General features: G+C 36.2%; 1 pseudogene; it reads right to left on the bottom strand.

The window, feature by feature from the left end:
• Nucleotides 1–2,314: 2,314 nt before the first annotated feature.
• Nucleotides 2,315–25,777, bottom strand: LOC129026611 (programmed cell death 6-interacting protein-like; annotated as a pseudogene).
• Between the last annotated feature and the right edge of the window lie 125 nt (nucleotides 25,778–25,902).

The raw sequence follows: 25,902 nt of genomic DNA, 5'->3' as shown, positions 1-25,902 counted from the left end.
CATTACTCCCAGCAGATGTAACACTTTGAGTATAATTGAACAACATCCTTGTGCAAAAAAATAGATGTTCCTTCCCCTGGCTAGACTCAGCCCCATATACATTAGGGCCAAGGCTTGGCCAGCCAACCATAGACCAGACTTCAGGCCACAGTAGATCATAAGCAACCAATCACAAGCAGTGATCCTAGGTATTTAATACAAAAATCTTTAAATACAAATTACCACTAGTCTGCAAAATTTTTCACAGTATCTCAATATCTAAAACCAGATGCCCAAAGAGACGGAAAATAAGTAACTAGACAGTAGGCTTCTTCACAATAAAAGAAAAAACAGCCCTACCATCAAACTTGGACTTTTTAATAAAACATGTACATTGCATCACTCTAATCAGCAATAAAAAAACTGAGTTTTTAATAGCTTTGATAAACTGCTGCTTGCCTTTTTGATTAAGGCACATGACAAACGAATATATAGATAGTACTGAAATTTTTGTGGTTACCCCGTCAAGAAATCTAGCTTCCATAAAATTACTTCATATTGACTATAAAAGTTCCTTTCTCCTGTGTAACACAAGTAAGGATTAACAAAACTGATACAACTGAATAAAATATCAACAAATCAGTGCATACTAATGCAGATTTTGCTTAGCACAAACCATTTTTACTTTTCTACTGAAAGCAGAAGAATCAAAGGACAAAAGCCACATAATTCTGAGTCATGTACAAGACACCAAAAAGAATACAAAGAGAGTACTAAACAGAGATCTTTTTCTAAAATAAAAAAGGTACCAGAATGTATTGCTGTTCCAAGGATCTGCAGTTTCTTCTTCGGGTTCTTTGGTCTTCACAAGTTAATCTTCTGACCACCTCCCTTTGCTCCACTATGTCCTCAAAGCAACAACTCACATTCCTTGTTCCATTGGGTTCCCCCATTAGATTCAGGTTCAATGCACATTCAACTACGTAGCCTTCTCTTCCCTTTGAGAGATGCCCAGTACCTGTGCATTTACCCTACACTAAAGGTAACCCAGAGCAGTTTTTTGCCTCTTTATGTTAGGGACCAAGGTGCTCAGCACTATTCTGGAACAGTCGGCCTTCAAACACTTGGTGAATAAATAAATAAACAAACAGATTCCAGCCATTCTCAACATGTCTATAAACCTTCTGTCACGAGAAATGAGGAGTAAAAGCTGTGTTTGCAGATCCTCTGTACCTCGGATAACTCTCTAGACACAGCCACTACTCAGCCCTTCTCCGATCCTACACCTTTACTTTTTCTGCCTATCCACTCTGTTCTCATAATGTGCCAATCTCTTAAGAAGCTTCTGAAGAGAACTACTCCAAATTACTGAAATGTAAGTACTTCATCTAAATCCTCATAGCATACTTCCTATACTTTCTCTGTGGCATTTTTAAACTTCTTCCCTATATCACAGTCATCCTTGTACATGACTAATATTCCACAATGGATCATAAATTGAGGGTAAAGCCTGTGTATAATTTGTATGTTAATTTTCCAATGTACCTACCATAGTGCCTTACACAGAGCAGATATCCCGTGGGTCTTGGAATAAATATATGAAATATATAAAATGCTTCTACGGAAAGACAAATAAGGAACAAAACTCATACTTTTCAGAACTTACTATCCCAGGAAATTCACTTTTTTCAAGAATTTTTCAGCAGTATTTCTTGCCCTTTGGCTTGTTTTCCTGTGCAGAGATGTGGGACCTCTATCTTTTCCTACTAACTTACCCTACCTCCCCGTGATAGGCCACTAAATTATACTTGCACTTTCTCTTCTTTTAGGACTTTCCAAATCCGATGCCCTACTATTCAATTTTCTCTTTCCTATCATCATAGAAACAGCATGATGGAGCTATCCATTTACTAACATGCACGCCTTGTCAATCTTCCTTTCAAAGGCAGTCCTGGGAAACAAGGTGGAAGGGAGTACAGAATAACGGAAGAAATAAGAATTTGTGTATCTGGCCATATTTCCATACTTCCAAGCTTCTCTCTTTTATAAAACCCAAATTAAATGCTGTTGACCTATTAAGTATCTAAAATTTAGTTCAATAAAGGGCATTCAATAAATGGAAGTTACTATTACAGGATAGTTAATACTAGTATAATTACCTATTACACAGTCTATATACTACTTTAAATGTAACAACCCCAATTTATTTCTGCATTTTTTTAAAGATGACAATAAGAAATTGGCAGTTCATTATATAAAACGGCTTGAATGTGGTTTTCTTAAGCAGATGACAACCCACATCAAAGTGCCCTTCTCACCACACTGCCCCGCATGGTCTTTGCTGGATTAGCAGAAGGGATGGCAGCACTCAGCTCAGGCTCTGGCTTACACAAAAGTACGATGGGGTCACGATGAGATGGGCACCATTCTTTCACTTGTCCACCTGCTTGCACAGCTTTATCTAAAACTGTTCTGAAGTTGGTTCCCTCGGGGAGAAAATAAAAGTTTGCAGAGCACAGAAGTGATTCTAACAGCAACGTATATAGGCTGGTTAGATGTTGAGTTCTAGTCTCCAACTTTACTTATCTTCCCCTTCTATAGACCCCAATTCACTTAATCATAAAAACAGCTCCTAACAGTCTTTGTGTTCTCGTTTTTGGAAAGATGACAAAATCACTTATAAAATGAAAAGCATAGCTATACCTTAAGATATATTTGGTGGTTACTATCTGCCAAATAAAAGCTAATTAATATTAATCTTTTCCTACAACTCATGAATGTAGGAAGAAATCATTCTCTCCAAAAATTGGTCCATTTATTTTAAAAGTATTCCTCTCTCAAAATAGCAATGTGACTTAAAAAAAGATTTTTAGAAAAATCTCAATAATATACAAACTTTTTACGAAGATAAATAAAACTAATCTCCAGCCACCATGACAACAGCGTTTACCTCAGCAAGCACAAAATCTTCATCATCAAATTATTAAGAAGCATAAATTTGGCCTCAAAATAACTTAAAGCTCTTTTTTTTTTTTTTTTTACCATCCAGGATTCACTACTAAATGAAAAAAAAATTACAAAGCCATAAATGCAATATGCTCTCATTTGTGTTTTTAAAATATGCGCAGGGGCCAGGCATGGTGATTCAAGCCTGATCTCTCATCACTTTGGGAAATGGAGGCAGGTGGATCACTTGAGCCCAGGGGTTCAGGACAAGCCAGGGCAACATGGTAAAACCTCGTCTCTGCAAAAAATACAAAAATTAGCCGGGCCTGGTAGCACATGTCTACAGTGTCAGCTACTCAGGAGGCTGAGGTAGAAGGGTTGCCTGAGCCCTGGAGGTTGGGGCTGCAGCGAGCTGTGATCCTGCCACTGCACTCCAGCCTGAGTGACAGAGCGAGACCTTGTCTCAAAAATAAATAAATAAATAAATAAAATAAAGTATGCACAGAGCTTGGAACAGAAAATGAAAGTTGGAGGACCATTTTAACTTTTCACTTTATACCCTTCTTAAGAATCTGTACTTCTGACAATTGGCAGATTACTTTTGTGAACTTTAAAAATCTTTATACTAAAACTGAGGAAAAACAGTTTTGGTAAAAATGAATTTACAACTGAGCCTAATTTAATCAAGCAAAAATGTGGGTCCAAATTGGGAATTTATTCAAATGAAGGTCATTTATACACATTGTTACCTGCTCTTAAAGGCTTATACAGTTCATTGGATGGTGTCCTTTGCCAGAGTTCCTTAAATTTTGCTCTTAAATCATTATCAGTTGCTTCTTCTTCATCCAACAACCTTAATGACTTTAAAAGGAAGCAAAAAGAACCCTGAAATGTCATTTCTGGTATAAAAAATTTAATGCATTTAATAAATGTTCATACACAATATAAGTGAGAATTTGGTGAGATGGGAATATTAGGTTAGAATATAAATGGACTTTTTTCTTGCAGACATCTAAGTTATAATGCATTTAACAAAAAGTCTTATAAATTTAAGGCTGAATTAGCTATCAACGTTTCTCAGTAAAAAAAAAAAAGGAAGAATAAATAAGAGACTATTTACATCCATATATCAATTTAAAGAGAGTTTTAAGATTAAAATAAATAAATAGAAGCCATAAACAAAACAAAGGGGAAAACTGATTACATTAAAAAATAAAAGATTTAGACTTTCATTCCAATACAACAAACAGAAAGTTATGTTTAATATATTTTTAAGTGCCTTCTAATGAGTAGATATGATGACAGGATACTTGGGGGCCAGAAACACAAGGAAATACTAATCTACCAGTAGACACAGTGCTAGCACCAACAATATATCACAATCCCTGATAGCTTAGGACAAAGAATAGCAAACTTCTGTCAAACACCACAGAGTAAATATTTTAGGCTTTCTGGGCCACAGTCTATGGCATACAGAATTCTTCTTTTTTGACAATGCTCTAAAAAAGATAAAAATTATCCTTAACTAGTGAACCACACAAAAGTAGGCCACAAGCCAGCATTGGCCCACCATCCATAGTTCACCAGCTGTGTAGTTCACCATTGACTTGGATTGTGAATTTAGAAAATTCAACAAGAAACATAGGTAGGGACAATAAAAGGTGAGAGGTCAGATCAAAAGCACTCTCCACCCTCAAACTGGTATACTTCCAAATAGGTGATTCTCAGTGGATGAATTTTTAAAACAGAAAACTGCCCTACAGAAGAAAACATGCCTGTCTGGACCTTGGCTGTAAAGAACAAAGAAAGAGAAAAAAAAGGAAGTATTATCTGAGATTCCTGATCAAAAGCCTGAACTTGGGACTAGAAACCACACTATCTGTGTGACACAAAGTCCTAAGATAAATTACTACTATAATTAAAAGATTATAAAAGAAAGGAAAAAACCTCTTAAGTTTGAGGAGGTGCCAGGTATATAATGCCTTTTTATGGCAGAAGCAAACACAAATTCTTTCTAGAATTCACCTTAAACCCAGATCTCAATGAATTCCCACCAATAAATTACAGGCAATATGAATGCACAATCAAAACTCACTGAACACTAAATGCAATTCAGTATTCTGTACTGGTTCTTGGAACAGAAGGAGGAACATTGGTGGAGTAACTGGTAAAATCTGAGTAATAATACTGTACCAATGTCAATTTCCTAGTTTTAACAAATGTGCCATGACCGCATAAGATTTTAACTTTCAGGGAAGCTAGGTGAAAAATATACAGGAACTTTCTACACTAAATTTGCAAAGTCTCTGTACATCTGAAACTATTTTTTAAAGTTTTAAAAAACAGTAACAAAAAACTGAACACAAGAGAAAACAAGCCACCATAACCAAGAATCAGCAAAAATTACAAATCGTAGAATCAAACTCACAAAAACTACAGATATTGGAATTATAAGATAAATAATATAAAATAAATATATTTAATATATTTTAAGAAATTAGGGATAAATTAAAGGGTTTAACCTTCCAGGTTAAGACAAATTAAATTAAAAAGAAAAATCTTGCTACATGCTATGTATCAAATAAATCAATAATTACAAAGACTGAACAGTTTGTATGATAGTTGATTTCTCATAGTATACTAGTTTTACACAGTGCTCATTTGAGTTTCATTAATGTGTACTCACTTACCCTTAAGATAAGAATGAAACCCATTCTCACTCAACCAGAATTTCTCTTATGCTAAAGAGAAGGCTCTGGGCCACAGTAAATTCACCAAAGTGATGAATACTAACTACACCGTGAACACTAGCATGAGGAAGTGTCCAGTCCCAATCCCTGCTGGACATCAAGGATTCACAGTGTTTATACTTGAAAAGCAAATCTTATAAAACATACCTCATCTAGGATTTCTCTATTTCGTTGCAGTAATTCAGGCAGTTCTTTAATCAACTGATCAACAGTCTGGATGTCTCCCTGTTCAATCACAGATCTGGATTTAGTCAATATAGACTGAGGTACAGTGTCTCCAGACACATCTTCAATTGCTGCTGGAAGATTAAGGGAAGCTAGCACCCTGAAAAAATGAGATACTATGTTATATTGAAGTCTAAAACAATTTAACTCCTCATCAATATTTACTTTATTTAATTTAATCTTCTATAACCAAATCAACAGCAATGGAGTTAGCACCCAGAAAAACTGGATAAGCCCTATCAATGAAAAACATAGCAAAGATTAACAGAAAAACAAAAAAATCAGTGATTGATAAAATTAAACCAAAATCATTAAAAAATTAAGTTCACAATTCAGAATTAAAAGCCAAAAAATAGGCTGGTGCAGTGGCTCACACCTGTAATCCCAGCACTTTGGGAGGCCAAGGCAGGGGGATCACCTGAGGTCAGGAATTCGAGACCAGCCTGACCAACATGGTGAAACCCCATGTCCACTAAAAATACAAAAATTAGTCAGGCGTAGTGGTGAGCACCTATAATCCCAGCTACTTGGGAGACTGAGGCACAAGAATCACCTGAAGCTGGGAGGCGAAGGTTGCAGTGAGCCGAGATCTCACCACTGCACTCCAGCCTGGGCAACAGAGTGAGACTCCATCTCGAAAAAAAAAAAAAAGCCAAAAAATAAGAAAAACTATGACCGCATTAAAATATATTAGGTATCGTTGGCTTACAGTTCAAACTTCTTTCAGTCTAAGTAATTAAAAGTCAAAAATTCTATCCTAAAAAAGCAGTCTTTTATACTTTTGATTGTTATAGCATCTCTAACAAGTCAGAAACAATACACAAAATAGTTATGTTTTTCTTTTTTGCTCTCCTTCAACAGAATCAGTAGTTATAATTTCACATCACCTAGGCAAAATGTCAACAAAAATAGATGATCTAAGTATTCATTACAGAATCTTCATCTGTTCTCAGTTTTGTAGCACAATAACAATTCCTCAGTTATTTCATTTACATGATGTGGAAGGGAGGTCAATATCCCTACCCACTATGTAAAGACAAAAAGGCAAATGAAATGATGTAATACAATGAACTCCTCAGAAAACAAGCTCTGTAAAATCTCAGACTGCCTGTTTATCATATGCTAGAGTAAACTTACATTCCTCTCTTGTTAAAGAAAAATGATGGTAAAATCCATGCATTAATCAAAACTGAAAACTTGAAAAGGCAAGCCAACTACGAGAGAAATACAGCTGGCCCTTGAACAGCACAGATTTGAACTATGTGAGTCCATGTTTATGTGGACTTTCACCTCTTTCACCTCCGCCTGCTCCAAGACAGCAAGACCAAGCCTCCTTCCTCCTCTTCCTCAGCCTACTCAAACATGAAATAGACAAGGACGAAGACCTTTATGATGATCCACTTCCATTTAATCATAGTAAATATATTTTCTCTTCCTTATGATTTTCTTAATAGCATTTTTTCTCTAGCTTATTTATTATAAGAATATACTATAGAATACATATACAAAATATATGTTAATTGACTGTTTATGTTATTGGTAAGGCTTCTGGTCAACAGCAGGCTATTAGTACTTAAGTTTTGGGGACTCAGAAGTTATATGCAGATTTGACTGTGCAGGGGGGTCAGCACCCATAACCCCTATGTTGTTCAGGGTCAACTATATTCTCAATTATATGTATTTGACAAAGCACTTGCATCCAGAATATGTAAAGAACTTTTTAAATATTAAGAAAAACTCAGTTTTAGAAACTGAGAAAAAGATTCCAATAGACACTTTACAGAAAAGATATGAATGGCTAGTAAGCACATGAAAAGCTGTTCAGTATCATTAGTAATTAGGAGAATGCAAATTAAATCATTAAAGTAAGATTCTGCTACACACACACTAAAGTAGCTAAAACTAAAAAGACTGACAGTACCAAGTATTGGTGAGGATGCAGAACAACTGTATTTCTCAAACAGTGCAGATAGGATATAAAATGGAACAACCGCTTTGGAAAACAACCTGGCAATTTCGTATAAAATTAAATATGCTAACCACACAACCTAACAATTCCACTCCTAAGTATTTACCCAAGAGAACTAAAATATGTCCACACGAAGATTTATATGTGAATGTTCATAGAAACTGAAATGTCCATTAACAGGTGAAAGAGTTAACAAACTGCTCTATAACCATAAAATGGAATACTGCTCAGCCATAGAAAAGACTCAAATTGATACACACAACATAGATGAATCTCAAAAACAGTAGCTAAGTGAAAAAAAGCAAAACACATTCTAAGTGTATACTGTACATACTGTAAGTACTGTATATGTATATGCTAGAATGATTACACGTATTTTAAACTGTATAAAAAGTAAAACAAAATTTAAGACAGGGAGCAGATCAATAGTGGCCAGGGGCCAGAAGAGGAAGGACTGGGAAAGGGGCATGAGACAATTTTTTCAGGGTAACAGTAATGTTCTCTATCTTAATCATAGTGCCGGTTACATGGGTACACACATTTATCAAAACTAACTAAATGGCCAGGCACGGTGGCTCATGCCTGTAATCCCAGCACTTTGGGAGGTCAAGGCAGGAGGATCACTTGAGCCCAGGAGTTCAAGACCAGGAGCCCAGGAGTTCAAGACCAGCCTGGACAACAAAGTGAGATCTCGTCTCTTTAAAAAAATCAAAAAATTAGCCAAGTGTGGTGGCTTGCACCTGTGGCCTCAGCTACACAGGAGGCTGAGGCAGGAGGATCACCTGAGCCCAGAAGGTTGAGACTGCAGTGAGCCATGTTTAATGTTTACACCACTGCACTCCAGCCTGGTGACAATAAGACCCTGTCCCAAAAAACAAAACAAAACAAAACAAAACAAAAATATATATATACACACATACACACACATATACATATAATAATTGAACTGTGTACTTAGAATAGGCGTATTTTGTGTGTGCAAAATATACCTACAATTTTTTTAAACCAATGAATTATTTTCTTAGTATTCAATCCATCAGAAACAAAAATCGGTTCAGAACACTAAACGTACCATGTATCTGAGTTCATTTCTACTTCTCATTTCCCCCAAATAAATATCTCTTAAAATACAAATTTTTAGTCAAATATCCTCACCTTGTTTCTATAATTTCTTCCAACTATATTTGCTAAAGCTTCATAAATACAGTGTCCACCAAAAATAGTTGTAAGTGTGTGTCTACATTTTCTATTTTATATACTCTTGACATTTAGCTCTAAGCTCAGAAACTAAAATGTTCATAAACTAAAGAACAACCAAACAGAAAACTTTAGGCTCTAAAATTAAGCTCTACCTACCCATTTGCCAAAGTGGTGGCTTCTCTCATCTGAGCAATTGATCTGTTACCAAATCGGCTTTCCTCTGATTACAGGCAGCCAAAGACTGCTGCACTGACAAGGGAACCATCTTCTCAAACAGATCTAAAATTAGGAAGAGAAATTACAACAAAATTTTAAGACAAAAACCCAAACTGTAAAAGTGACTGTTCATATTTTCTTTCCAATATTCACATAGTCCATACATATTTGATATTTAAAGATCAAAATATCAATAGTCTATTGACATTTAAAGATCAAAATGAAATCACTATTTAAAGCACAATGATAAAGAGAATTTTTAGATCACTACATTCACGGACAATGGTGACAATGAAAAGTTTCTTCTTTGAACTTAATTTTCTTTAACTTTTTCAGATGTGTTCATCACTGAGTCTGAGGGATCTTCAGTGACGCTGTTCATTTGTTGATTAAACTGAATGAGGGGCCGGGAGCAGTGGCTAAGGTCTGTAATCCCAGCACTTTGGGAGGCTGAGGCAGGTGGCTCACCTGAGGTCAGGAGTTCAAGACCAGTCTGGCCAACTTGGCAAAACCCCATCTCTACTAAAAATACAAAAATTAGCTGGTGTAATGGTAGGAGCCTGTAGTCTCAGCTACTGGGGAGGCTGAGGCAGGAGAATCGTCTGAATCCAGGAGGCGGAGGTTGCAGTGAGCTGAGATTGCACCGCTGCACCACAGCCTGGGCAACAGAGCAAGACTCGGTCTCAAAAAAAAAAAAAAAAATTGACTGAATGGGTCACGGCAGCAGGATTCCATTTCTGGCTCCAACACTTCCTAGCTATGTGACCTTGAGGAAATTACTTAACCACTCTGTGCATCAGTATCCTCATCAAATAGGGATAATATCAGTACCCATCTCAGGGCACTTGTGAAAACTAATGAGCTAATATTTGTAAAGTGCTTAAAGAGTGCCTGGAACATGGTAAACTCTTTGTGTTTGCTAAATAAACATATAATCACCCTTTCTCAGTAACAGAATATTCTCCTTGGGATCTCAGCTAGAGGCTACCATCTGTTGTATACATTTGTATACATCTACAATATAATAACATTTATTTATCTCATACAAATACCACTCCAGAAGTTTACATGTTTAAAGAAATAGGCCGGGCATGGTGGCTCATGCCTGTAATCCCAGCACTTTGGGACACCGAGGCAGGTGGATCACCTGAGGTCGGGAGTTCCAGGCCAGCCTGACCAACATGGAGAAACCCCATCTCTACTAAAAACACAAAATTAGCTGGGCATGGTGGCAGGCACCTGTAGTCCCAGCTACTTGGGAGGCTGAGGCAGGAGAATCACTTGAACCCGGGAGGCAGAGGTTGCAGTGAGGGAGATAGCACCACTGCATTTTAGCCTGGGCAACAAGAGTGAGACTCTGCCTCAAAAAAAAAAAAAAAAAAGAAAAAAAAAAAGAAATATTTTTGTGGTTTATTTTTACATTTATTTATTTAATTAATTAATTAATTTATTTATTTATTTATTTTTGAGAAAAGATCTCACTCTGTCACCCAGGCTGGAGTATGGTGGCACGGTCTCAGCTCACTGCAACCTCCACCTCCTGGGCTCAAGCGAGCCTCCCACCTCAGCCTCCAGAGTAGCTAAAGCCACAGGCATGCACCATCACGCCCAGTTAATTTTTTTTTTTTTTTTGGTAGAGACAGGGTTTCGCCAGGTGCACAGGCTGGTCTCTAACTCCTGAGCTCAAGCAATCTACCCATCTCAGCCTCCCAAAGTGCTAGGATTACAGGTGTGAGCCACCACATCCGGCCATATTTCTTTATTTTTAATGGCAGCATCTTAAATAACAAATGTTAACAAAATGACAAGTGCTACAGTGTTAATCAAACACACAGTTTCAAGTCTTCTAACTATTGTATACTTTACATATGCTTTATTATTGTTTACTTTCCATCTTAACATTGCATGGACACAATACAATATTTATTCTCATATTCATTTTAAACAACATGAATACAAATTATATTCAAAGCATACAACAGCAATTATGTGATTTTTAGCTACGAAAAACACAGTAAACTAGAGAAAAATGAGATTAAAGTGTGTCTGAATAACTGACATACCAGTAAATTTCTGACTGATGGGGACATTGACTGGGGTAGATTTCACAAGTGTGGCTTTGCCAATAGGATCTAGATCTTTAAGGTCTGGAACTCGATCACGATAAATGAAGTCATTATCCTTCTTTGCTGCAGTAAGGGCACAATTGATTTTGTCAGAAAAATCCTTCACATTAACATATTCATCATAGCGAGACGCCACTGTTTTAATCAGTTCTGCTGCACGCTAAAAAGAAAAATGTCAACAACAACAACAAAAAAAGAGGGAGATGATTTTCTTTCTCTTTCCCCACCAAATATTTAAGCATTGGTTTCAACAAAAAAATCTTTAATTCGAAGACCTGCATTTCCAGCAATGTGGCTGACAGGATTACCTGGAAATTCTCCGATCACAAAATACCTGAAAACTGAAGGATAATACCAACAGCTATCCCTATAAACACACAGGCAAATTATCAAGATAATAAAAGAAATCCATGAGCCAATCAGTATAAACTGACATTGAAGAAAGCTGGCTGTTGGGTTCTTTCTTTTTTTCTTTCTTTTTTTCAGACAGAGTCTCACTCTGTGACACCCAGGCTGGAGCACAGTGGCGCGATCTTGGCTCACTGTGACTTCCACCTCCCAGGTTCAAGCAACTCTCCCACTTCAGCCTTCCAAGAAGCTGGAATTACAGGCGTGCACCCCCACGCCAAGCTAATTTTTGTATGTTTTGGTAGACATCGGGTTTCATCATATTGGCCAGGCCAGTCTCCAACTCCTGATCTTAAGTGATCTGCCCAACTCAGCTTCCCAAAGTGCTGGAATTACAGGCATGAGCCACTGTGCCCTGTCTGGCTGTTGGGTTATTTCTATATCGAAAAAATTAGCAGTTAAAACTTATTAAAGGCCCTCATGGAGACCTGAAACAAGGGTCTTGAAACCACACAACACAGAGAATTGAGATGCACCTCTTTCACTCCTTCACATGAAGGCAGGAACCTCAAAGGGCCTAACTCTCAGTGAAACGGTGGATCTGAAAAAAATTATCCAACAACACAGGAAGTGAACAACATGTCAACATCAGTAAGAAATTTTTTTTTAAGTTTGGCCTTATAAAAAATGAACATAAGCCACATAAAATTTAGGTGGTATTAGGTATAGTGACACCATATAAAATAGACAATAAGGCCAAAAGCATTATTAGGGATAAATATAACACATGATCTTTTAATATTTGCCAATTTGCCAGAAAGATGTAAAATTTCTTATATTTTGCATGTAATAGTATCTACATCAACAATTATAATGAGAAATTGATACATTTACCCATAATCAAAGTGGAAGATTTTAACATATCTGTCTCAGCAATGGCTGGACCAGATTTTAAAAAAGTGTAAGATTACAGAAGATTTGAGCAACACAATTAACAAGTTTGGTTTACCAGACATAGAGAACACTAGACTCCACAAATAGAGAATATATTATATTCTCAGGCATATAGAAAGCATCTACATCTATAAAATGACCAGATGAAGAGATAAGGCAAGTCTAAAACACCAACATTACAAGAATACAAAAATGGTTTAATACTAGAAAATCTACTTATATAATTCTCCAAAATAATAAGTTAAAAAATCAAATTTCTCCATAGATATTGAAAAAGTATTTGATAAAATTCAATATTCTTGATTTTTTAAAATCTTAGTAAAATAGACATTATAGTTCCTTAACATGATACAAATCTTAACCTCCAAAGCTGGTACCATGCTTAGAGAAAGACAACCAAAACAAAACAAAAGCTACCCTTCAGTGTAAACTAGGAAATGGGAAATTGCACAAATTTAAATCACTTTTTAAATTTGTAAATCAAATTTGATTTGTAAATGTGGTTGAACCCTCCCCCAAATAGCAAACACCAGTACCAGAACCGCAGGTGCTCTATACACAGAGGGGAAGACAGGGAAGGGCCAAGGCTGCCACCCTAAGTTCAAACTACTTTCAGCAAATCTGAAAACAACAAAACAGGATGAGAAAACCTTGCCAGGTGATGGTAAAGGCAAAGCCAACTGGCCCCTCTCATGCCACCAGGGGATCACAGAAAAAAATGTGATGCTGAGGGGCCTCATCCCAAGAGAGCTGCTGAGAAAGAGAAGTAGACAGATTAACTAAAAAGACAGGGTTTCTAGGGGAAGCAGAAAGAGACAACAGAAAAGTAGGGAGGGAGAAGAAAGGGCATAAGCACTCGGAAAATGCCAGCAAAATATAAACCCGAAAAGTAGATGCATCAACTTGAAATGCAAAGGCTGTGAGGAATTCAGGGAAGCACAGGTACAGAGGTAGTGGGATTCTTCCTAATCCAGGGTAGGCTTTAAGAGCCAGAGAAGTGGACCTTAGGAGGGAGCCCTTAACACAATGATGCTTGTAAAGCTAACCCTGCCCATTTCCCCACAGAGGAACCTCCAGCAAAATCAATCTCATTCAAACATAAGTAACTGAAAAGGCAACTCATCTCTCAATACAAAAAAAAATAAGGAAAAAGCTGAAAACAAGCAGTACATCTTTCCAGTAGATGATGAAAGCTCACCAAAGAAATAGTGCCGCAAAGTAGATGAAAATAGCATGCTAAAAACTAAACTAAACTAAAACACTTAAGAACACAATGACAGTACCAAAAGAACAGAGGACTGGATGGCCCAAACCAGAGCGAGTGATAGCCAAATAGCAAAAGAATATGAAACAGGAAGTGACAGAACTCACAAAAGTAAAGAAAAATATAAATTTATTTAAGAAAGCAAGACTGAGACATTTATACAAGGAGCAAAAGGGAAAACAGACATCACAGAAATCATAGTAAAAAACATACAGAACAAGAAAAAGTGAAGAAAACTCAACACAGAAGTTGGGAAGGAGGAGGCTGTTACAAATTAAAGATTTAGAGGGCATATCAATCAAATGCAAAGTGAGGACTTTGTGTGGATCCTGATTTGAACAAACAAGACCCCTGAGAAAAAAATCAGGGAGAACTAAACTACATGTAGATAATACTGGATTATGACTATTAACTACTAATTCATATTAATATTAATTTTGCTAGATTGGGATAATGACCCATCTAGCAAAATTTCTTCATTTTTTAAATTTTTGTTCTTTAATTTTTTTTAATCTTTATCTCTTAGAGACACAGGCTAAAAAACTTAAGAATGAAATGATACATGAGATAGTTGTAAAATACTCCAAAAAAATAAGGAGGAAAGGAGAAATAGCTAAAACACAAAATAGCGAAATACTCATAATCACTTAAGTTGGGTAACAGAAATTCAATGATTCATACTTTTATATATGCTTGACCATCATAGTTATACAACTATACTTTTATATATATTTTCCATCATAGTTAAATGAAAGAAAATTCATATGAAGAAACATATGCAAGAATAGTCAGGAAAATCCAGAAAATGACAAAATTCAGGAAACAAGCAAGGACAGGCAGAAAAATTCAAAAAACGAGAGATAATACCTATCAGACATTAAAACAGTCTAAAGTATAACTAAAATGATATGGAACTGGAGTATGAGCAGATAAACAAGTCAATGAAACAATAAAAGCAGAAATAGATCCCAATATATACCATGAATCTAATGTGTGATAAAGTCAGAATCTCAGATCAGTGAGGTAAACAAGGCTATTATAATAAATGGTTTGGGGACAACTGGCTAGCCATTTGGAAGAAGACTTTAAAACTGGATCCATACCTAGCACCACACATCAGGATAAATTCCAAGTGGATCAACAATCTAAATATATAACAAATTACAGATGTATTTATATTTTGCTATCGGTAATCCCATTTCTATTAAATTATTTAAGATACACCTGCTGCTATGTAAGGGACTGTGCTCCCCAAATTTTGTATTTTGAATCCCTAACTCCTAATGCGATGGTATTTGAACATGGGACCTTTGGAAAATAATGGGGTTTAGATGAGGTCATGGAGGTGGGGCCTCACAGGGCATTAGTTCCCTTGCAAGAAGAGACACCAGAGGGCTTGCTCTTGCTGTTCACCATATGAGGATACAGAGAAAAGGCCATCTGTAAATCTCACCAGAACATGACCATACTGGCACCCTGACCTTGGATTTCCAGGCTCCAGAACTATCAGAAAATAAATTTCTGTTGTTTAAACCACCCAGTCTATGGTGTTCTTATGGCAGCCTAAGCTAAGACACCTGCTGAAGTACAAGATAACTTGTGTACATGATTTTTTACTGTAGCATTGTTTATAATAGTGAATCTTGGAAACATTCAAGTATCTAGCAATAGGAGACAGCAATAAACTGTGGCTCACACAGTGAAGTACAATGCAGCTCTAAGGATGGTCTCCCTATTGCTGAATTAAGATGAAGAGATCTCCAGGATACATTGTTACATGAGAAAAGAAGGTACACAACACTGTATATATTAATAGCATACCAGCACTTCAGTAAGAATGAGAAGTGAGAATGTGCAATGCGTGTGTGCTGTATATGTATATATTTGCTTCGATTTCAAAGAAAGAAAAAAAGACAAGAAATTAATGGAAATTAACTATCGGGCAGTGGGAATAATGGATGGGGGAACAGGATAGAGGGAAAAAGAGGAACAGGAATTGAACTATATAACCTTATATATACCTATTTTCCCAATTTTGAAAAATTTCAAGCTCACAAAATAATTATCTAGGTTCAACAATTACCATTTTGCCACATTTGCTTTATCTATTTCTTTCCCATACAAACACAAAATCACGTACCTTTTTTTCTTTTATTGCAGGACTATCTTAAACTGAAGTTAGATGTGATGAGCCCTCATCCCTAAACACATCAGCAAGTATTCTATAAGGACAATCTCCTTAATACCTACAACCTAGTATCATAACTAAGATAACAATACTTGTACAAAATCAGATTTACAATCTTGCTAGGTCCCTCATTAATGAGTCAAATAAATCTTTGACATGTAGTCATTCTATGTGAGTCATGTTTTTATATCTGTGTATGTGTGTGTGTTTTTCTATATCTTTTTGAAAATTGTATTTCACCATCTTTGAAGATCCACCAAGATGACCAAGAAGATCCATCTTCTGGGGCCACATAAACTGCACTGTTCAAGAAGTGCAACAGGTACAACTTTTCTTGGCCCCAGAAGTGATTCCAAGCAGTAATTTTACCTTTGCTGCCATTTTATCTATTGTTTTGATTCTCCTGATTGTGACTTTATTTTCATTTCTGGTTTGCACAGGACCAATAAGTTATTTCTCTTTGCTAGTAGCCATAACTAGAAAGTTGGTTTAAGAGTGTGACCTCCTAAGATCTCTGTCAGCATCATGGGGGATTATACTCTACTGAGTGACAAACTACAGCCAATATGGTTTATTGGTCAACTTCTTGTCTGTTCTGTTTGCCTTCTTGGGAGTGTAAATCAATTAAAAAATATTTCATGCCTACTGGAAAGAATAACTGCCCTTTGAAATATGGATCAGTGAGTGTGTTCTGTGTTAACTTTTTTTTTTTGAGAAAGGGTGTCACTATATTGTCCAGGCTGGCCTCAAACTACTAGCCTCAAACGATCCTCCCACCTCAACCTCCCAAGTAGCTGTACTACAGGCAGGTGCCATCACACTCATCTGTCTTAACTTTAACCTTTAACTAAAGCTGTAAAACTAAAGCTGCAAAATCTACGTGTCTATAACTGAGGAAAAGTTTTTACCTCCCTCCCACTGTGTGAATTTGAAATAGTTTCCTTTTTCAGGGGTACTTAGAAATGAGATTAAATTTCAAAAGGAGTTCTTTCTCTGACTGATTTATAGAGACTAAATATGGGCTTATTTAAATCTAATAGTCCCAGAAACCAGAAAATAAAGAAACTAAACTTATAATTTAAATATGCTAGCCTTAAAAAAAGAATCCTTCCCACAAATTCCTTGTTCAGCATCATTTTTATATATGAATCTAAGTTACTGTAATCAAAGTGAAGCCCCAGACAAATCTGGGTTTGACTTTTTTTAAAAAAAGTCTTTCTCTGATTTGGTCACTGTGAGATGTTTTCCCACGAAAAGGCTAATTAATTAATCTGAACCTCCTAAACAACATTTCCATTGTTATGGTCTGAACGTGTCCCCCAAAGTTCATGTGTTCCCAATCCCAAAGTGTTGGGACGTGGGGGCATAATAAGAGGTGATGAGGTCAAGAGGACTCCACCCTCATGAATAGATTAATGTCATTATCATGGGAGAGGGCTAGTTATCAAGAGAGGGGCTTCATTAAGCAGTTTGGCTCCCTCTTGCTCTCTCTCACTCACTAGCACTCTCTTGCCCTTCTACATTTCACCACGGGTAACACAGCACAAAGACCCTCACCAGGTGGCAGCACCTTGATATTGGACTTCTCAGCCTTCAAAATTGTGACAAATTTCTGTTCTTTATCAATTACCCAGTCTGTGGTATTCTGCTATAACAGCACAAAATAAACCAAGACATCCATAGTATGTTCTAAAAATCAGTACATATTTAAACTTCCCTAACTCAAATGCCATAAGTCATCTTTCTATCCTCTGTCTACCAATACTCAAAACACAAACAACTTGTACAAACAGCTCTTGTTCCTGCTGGCAAGTTGCCTCAGGTGCCATAATGTCACAGCAAGTTTCTGATAACCCCAATGCCAACAGTATGAACACAACTGCATAGAAGGTACTCGGCTGTTCACAAGATATATATATATATATGCACACACATCTCTCCACTGTCCTCCTCAAGTTGTGGAAGTATATGCCCCAGTTTAGACAAAGACCAGGCCACAAGTTAAACACTACACATACTCCTGGAGCATGGCAATTAATTTAGAATTATTTTTACACTAAAATAAACATGAATAAAAAAGAGAACTGAATGCAAATTTTGCATGAATTTTTCAGATAAAATATGAGACCTCAAAAAAACATGCAGTAAAGTCTAAAGATAAAAACAATCTGGAGATGGCAATGAATTTAGAATTATTTTTACATTAAAATAAGCATGGATAAAAAAGAGAATTGAATGCAAATTTTGCATCAATTTTTTAGATAAAATATGAGACCTCAAAAAAACATGCAGTAAAGTCTAAAGATAAAAACAATCACTTGTCACTGCTGATGGGGTGATGAATGGGAAAGGTTTTTATGGGCAAACTTGGAAATCTTACTAGGGAAAAAAAGAGAGACCCAAGTTAGTTACTTAAATATTTATTACCAAGAGACTCACTTGTAACCTTACAATTTCCTCTCCAAATGTCTTGTGCTGTTTTGCCGGGATAGACTGATGGCACTCAGCACTGGCCTGCATGATACAGTGCTTGGCAGCCAAGACAGGGAACACCTCCTGGAAATAAAATACTGACCAGGGGAGAGTCCAACCACACAAACCACCACAGACAACATGGGATGCAGGAAGAAAGAGGAGAAGAAGACAGAAATTACAATCACCCCATTCATGACTTAGAGATTAAGGTTAGTCATTAGGTGTAAACAGAGAAGACGACATGATTTTGTGTGGATTGAAATCTATGAATTAAATTTTTTTCTTCCAATTGAAGGGGTTTTTTTTAATTGTTAACTGAAGCCAATTTAGGCTTTTACAATTCTCTTTAATTGATCCGTGAAGTCAACATTTTGTTTACAAAAAGAAAGAAAAGCATGCATTATTAGAAAGAGAAGTAGAATGGACACTCACAGAGGAACATCAAGCACAGGGCTTTAGAAGCTTTCTTATGAGCCCTTACCCAGCCTGTAGAGTTAACTAAACCATCATTACTCACATATACCCATGAAGTTGCTCTATAGATGACTGTTTCATCATGTTTTTAAAAAAAAAGACAGTTAATTCTCACTTAAATTCATATCCTAAGAGGTTTCTTACTAAAGATGATTTTAGCCATATAAAAATGATTTACTATCATAGATACACTAATATTTCAGTATCACATACTCAAAAACATATCATAGACAAATGCACTAAGTATATGAACAATGATAATGATAAACTGTTATTTTGCCTATTTGTTTTGAAAATAATTCCAGGCAAACTTAATTTTAAAAGATCCAAAGACATAAAGCAGGAAAGCAATTATACTAGTAGTGGCTCTTCCAAAATGTCAAAATCTAACCTGTAACCTCACTGCTTTTAGGAAGTATATGATATTAAGAAAATCCAAGGAATTAGTCTAGACAATCACTATCTAAACACAAAATGTAAGAGAATCAAAAACTGAATTACTACCTTGGGTGCTTTCCTGTCTCCCAGGGAATAATTTCCTACCTTCCTGGATCACTACTTGCAGACATTTCAGTTTTTAACTAGAATATGAAAACACCTTATGAGCTTTATTAGTAAAAAGGAAAAAATAAAAGACATCTAAATTTCAAACTACACTCATGCCAGTTCTCAGGGTAAGGCTGGAGCAACTTGGTTCTGAAACAGGAGATTTTCAAGGAGTACCAGCAATGCTGCAGAGGTAGCTTCCAAGTCTTTGTAGGTGACTTTCTTCTCTCCATGACAGGACTGAACTAATGGCCCAACAGGATGTAACGGAACACTGTGCAGCTGAACGTGAGGTCTTTCAGAGGAAAAAAACATGAGAGGAGATCCCAAGTCTCTTTTTAAGAGGAAGGCTGTTAATACCCAAGAGTCCTGGGCAAATTTCTGTTAGGTTCTTGGTGTATCTTAAATCCCCAGGAATCGTCACATTAATTCCTTATTGATCATTTTCTGAGTAATAAGTACCGTTAATGCACTTATGTGCATTTTTACTTCACCCCCAAGTTGTCTGCAATTTTTTAATGTACAAAGATTCCTGAATATGACTTATAAATCAATAAATTCCCCTACCAAAAAAATCATGTAACAGATACCATATGATGAAACTAATTCCTTGAACATTTCTGAAGGAAGTAGTTGAAACATATATTTCACTCCATCTTTAAGTTTTCTTTATTAATCATTCCAAATTTACTAGTGATTTCCTTTGTCATTAACAAATGATCATCACTGAATAGTCTTTTCAATTGTCACTTCAGAAAGGTTCACATTAAAACATTATACTTCCTGTGATATGTAGTTTAAGATGGTTGCTTTTCCTTAGCTGTCCATTAGCAGCCCAATTTTTTATCCCTGTTGCCAAAACTGAATTCTAATCAAAGTATCAGATGAATTTGTTAAGTTTTCTTTTCCTTTTTTCTTTATGTCTGTTTTTGCACTTCAAGACTCATCTTTAAGAAAACAGGACAATAATTAAAACTGTGAATAATCAACATGCTCAAGTATACATGCTTGTACCAAATCACCAATGATTCAGAACTACACAATGCCTTGATTTGATAAAAGTATTGAAAACAGATGGTCAACATTTTCCAGAAAGAGTTCTAACTTGGAAAAACAAGTTTAGTAAAAGGTAAGGACAAAAGCATCCCTAAATATAAAAGAATTGTTCATGCATCTTAAATAAAAAAAAACTATTTCTACTATATACTTCAGATAACCCTATTAAAACTTCAAATTTCTTTATAAGTTTCAACTTGCTTCTTATACACAAAAAAGTCTAAATATTTTCACATGCAAAGTAAGCAAGTGTTTACAAAAACAATAACTGACCTTGGGGAGAGTATCTTTGTATTGACACTGTTTGAAAGCATCACCAAAATAATCTGCAGCCTGATTAGCCAATTTAGCTATGATGGCATCTTTCATTTTATCTGGAATATAATATGAAGTTGACCATTATAATTAAAATAAATATGAGCTAATCTGACATGTCTCAGTATAAACACTGAGATCACAAGTTTGTACACACATCTTAAAACATCTTTCTTGATGAAATCACATTTTCGCATAAAATTTAAAACAGACAAAATAGATTAGTGGTTGCCAGCAGTGGGGGAAAGGGGAATGAGGAGTCACTGCTAATGGGTACACAGCTTCTTTTTGGGATGATGGTAATGCTCTAAAATAAGATAGTGGTAATCAAAACTCTACAAATATACTAAAAATCTTATGTTGTATACTTAGAAAGGGTGAACTTTAGCGTATATAAATTCTATCTCATTATAAGCTGTTATTTTAAAAGAAAAAAGTATTCCAATTCCTATTTCTTCCACATGATAACTTAACCTCTTATTTTCAATTTCAGCCCATATTATATATTCAGCCCATATTTCAATCTCTCATGCTAACTTATATGCCTTATAAGAATTATTCTTCTTCCCTCATTCCCAGGGCCAGGGACTGTGCCTGGATCATTCCTTCTTGTCATTTAGGTCTACTTTAAAGAGGACCTCCTGAAAGAAAGCCTTCTTGACTAATGAATCTAAAATTAGCCCACCTTCCCCTACATCCCTATCCCATCACCATACCACCAGCCACTATCATATAATTCTTTCTTATTTTTGATAGCAATTATTTCTGAAATGTTATAGCAATTATTTATGAGATTATCCTGTCTACTTAATTCTTGCTTATCATCTCCCCTGTCGCCAAAATGTAAGGTTGTTTTCTAACTCCGTTTACCCAGAAACTAGAACAGTGACTGGCACAGGGTAAGTACCCAATAAATATTTGTGAATAAATGTTTGACATGTTAAAAACATACATAAATACTATTCCAGAATGGAGTGTTTAAAGACAATTACCAAAGATCCATTTCATGACTTCAAACACAGCCTACATTCTTAAATGTGCATTTGTGCTACAAATTCAGAAAAGGATAGCTGAAAATTTTCCATAATCCATGTATCAAGTTCAAGAAGGAAAGCTCGACATTGCACATATTATAGTCTAACCACTTTCTTAATTTAAAAGCCTTGTCACTTCTTTTCACATGCAATGAAAAGAAAAATTGGAGTTACCTCTTGTGGCTTTAAAAAAAAAATACTTCTTGAGCCTGTGCCAGCATAATAAGACTGAGGGTCCCAACAGTATCTGGAGATATGTCCACGGTAGGCTCTCGATTTAAGGCAGATAAAACCGTCTCTTTAATATGTAAAAAGGCACCATTAGCAAACTAAGGGGGGAGAAAGAATTTCTTTAAAATCTATAGGAACTCAGCAAGACTTAATTTCCTACTGTTACACATAAAAGGCATTACAAATGTTAACTCAGTGAACAGTTAATACATTTAAATTTTTATATTATGAAAAACCAATCTAAAACATCTGACCTACAGAGAATAAGGTTATCTTTCTAAAACTCTATAGCGTAACAAGAGATTTAACAAAGATTAAAAGTAAATTACAAGGAAAAACAAAGTAAACTAATGGAACAATCTGATTAAGCTATTTTTAGATACACTTCCTCAAAATTAATATGAGAATAGAGGCAGGGATAAACATTAAAATATTTTTAGTACTGCAATGCTCTTGCTTTGGTCCCAAACAAATTCGTCTTTCAAATATAATTAAACATGCCATAGTAGTTTAGTAGTTAGGGGACACCCCAAATAGTACATACACCTGGTCCTCTGAGGAACAGCATTACTACCCATTGCTAGTGATTTCTGTCTGGCCTTCAGAGCTCGCTAGTGAAATGTTCCGCATCAGATTTTTCATCTCAATTATATTTTGTTAATACTAAAATAACTTTGCTTTTATGAAACAAATTATACTAAGAAAAAGAAATAAATCAGTCTGAGATCTAAAGGTGTCATGAGTTGGCAGGGTGCGTTGGCTCACGCCTGTAATCCCAGCACTTTGGGAGGCTGAGGTGGGTGGATCACCTGAGGTCAGGAGTTGAAGACCAGCCTGGCCAACATGATGAAACCCCGTCTCTACTAAAAATACAAAAATTAGCTGGGCGTGGTGGCACACACTTGTAATCCCAGCTGCTTGGGAGGCTGAGGCAGGAGAATCGCTTGAACCCAGGAGGCAGAGGTTGCAGTGAGCCAAGATCACGCCATTGTACTCCTGCCTGGGCAACAGAGCAAGACTCCATCTCAAAAAAGAAAAAAAAAAAGGTGTCATGAGTTAGATAAATAGACAACACAGAGAAAACTCAAAGTCAAATGTATTAAAATGAACAGCATGTTTCTGCAGTCATTAAGTATTATAAGACCAGAGTATCTGCTAGGAATGAACAACTGAACTTGTTTAGTAAACTAGTGGATCAAAATCTGAGTCTCTCATTTACAGATAAGGAACTGGAGGTACTAGAGAGGTTAAAGAACTTGCCCAACAACACAAAGCTTCTGGGTGGCAAGCAGCCTAGACAAGGACCTAGGTCTAATACCACCAGTTATCGTTCCATGATACCAGGTGCCCTGCTGTGAACCCTCACAGAATGCAATGCTTCTTTCATAATTCAGAATGACTTTTCTAAAATCTCATATACCAATTAACTGAGTTACAGTTAACCAAAAGCTAAATAACATTTTACTTCGTTTTCACTACTCTATTTTATTTTATTTATTTTGAGACAGAGTCTTGCTCTTGTCACCCAGACTAGAGTGCAATGGCACAATCTCAGCTCACTGCAACCTCCGCCTCCTGGGTTCAAGCGATTCTCCTGCCTCAGCCTCCCAAGTAGCTCAGACTACAGGTGCCCACCACCACACACAGCTAATTTTTCTATTTTTAATACAGACAGGGTTTCACCATATTGGCCAGGCTGGTCTGGAACTCCTGACCTCGTGATCCACACACCACGGCCTCCCAAAGTGCTGGGATTACAGGCCTCAGCCACCACACCCGGCTTGTTTTCACATTTTAAAATATTTGCCATGTATAGCCTCAAAAAGAAATAGCGTATGCATTATGTTTGTCATCTATGCCCATTCAAAACTGTAAGGCAAGCCACAATTTGGAGCATGTTATTTGCTTAAGGTATATTTTCCTTTTACTTTCTCAGAATAGCATCACTCACCTCTCCCCTAACATAAACAACAGGAAAAAGCAGACTGCCTCTGAGACAAGCAAATTTCATGAGAGGTTTGGGGGTGAAACAGTGGAAGGACATTTGGAATTACATGAAATTTGGAATCAGAACTACTGAAACCCAAATGGACTGCTTTATGAAGACTTCTGACCTTTAGTCTCCTCGTATGTAAAATGGGAATGACATTATCATTATATGACATACATCACAAGGTTTATCTGAGAGTCAAATAATGTACATGAAAACACTTTGTAAATTAGAAAGAAATATAAAATGACAACATGATTATATATATTACTTATCACTAATCATTTACTGCTCTTTTAACCAAAAAAAAAAAAAAACTGAATAAATAATAAACAACTGCTGGCAGGGTGTGGTGGCTCACGCCTGTAATCCCAGCACTTTGGGAGGTCGAGGCGGGTTGATCACGAGGTCAGGAGATCAAGACCATCGTGGCTAACACGGTGAAACCCCATCTCTACTAAAAATACAAAAAAAATTAGCTGGGCGAGGTGGCGGATGCCTGTAGTCCTAGCTACTCAGGAGGCTGAGGCAGGAAAATGGTGTGAACCCGGAAGGCGGAGCTTGCAGTGAGCCGAGATTGAGCCACTGCACTCCAGCCTGGGTGACAGAGCAACACTCTGTCTCAAAATAAATAAATAAATGAAATAAAAAAAACTGCCACAAGATAACATGCCATATTAGTAAATGATTAGTACGTAAAATAGATTAGGCAACTTACGAACATTATGTGTCGGACCACATTTAAATATGACCTCTCCACAAGTCTCAAAGTTAAAATTTTATTTTCTTGCCAATTTCTTGTCTTTATTTTTGTAACATCAGTGAAATTTCAAGTGTGTCTCACTCTAAGAAAACATATGAAAATAATGTACAAATTTTTTTTAATTAGGTCATTTATTTAAAATGGATTTACCCTAAATGCCAGAGACAAAATCTCAGACATTTCATAATTTCTTCAACCAACAATTATTGAGCCTCTATTATGTGCCAGGCACTGTGCTAGGTGCTGCGTATAAAACAATGAGGAATAACAGACCTGGTCTATAGACAGTTTATCTAAGGGCTTCAACAGTAAGAATCAATTCATTTTAAAAGTGCATTCATTTAAAAAAACATCTGTTGCATAGAAGTATCTATAAACCTAAATGCAAATTATTTTCCACTTAATCCAATTTAGTGTCGATCATTATTGTAGTAACTAATTTTCCGCATACCTGGTAATGCTTAGCAGCGATTTTCAATCCTTCATCATTATCCAGGTTCTGTTCTGCTGCAATTTGGCTACTCAGGCTGCACAATTGAACAACACACAGCTCTTTCCATATCCTAAGCTTGCAAGAGCTGTAAAAAATTGAGAAGGAAAAATTTATCAGATTATTTTTTCAAAAGAAAACAAATGTTTCAAAGAGAAATACTATGACCTGTATCATCTTACTGACTCTCACAAAAACAAGTTTCCAGACCTGTTTTCTTGCTGTCATATGCTCCCATATTTCAAGCTGCCCTTACAGGCGTTTATTTCCACAACAATATTCCCATCACCTAAAATGCTAAAGAACAGTAAGTTATTCTTTCTCTCCTTCCCTTTACTTCCACATTTCTATTACAATCAAATT

Source organism: Pongo pygmaeus, chromosome 16 (genome assembly GCF_028885625.2).
Source record: "Pongo pygmaeus isolate AG05252 chromosome 16, NHGRI_mPonPyg2-v2.0_pri, whole genome shotgun sequence".
Classification (NCBI taxonomy): domain Eukaryota; kingdom Metazoa; phylum Chordata; class Mammalia; order Primates; family Hominidae; genus Pongo; species Pongo pygmaeus.
The sequence above is the reverse complement of the archived record's forward strand: the minus strand, read 5'-3'. Positions and strand labels throughout refer to the sequence as shown.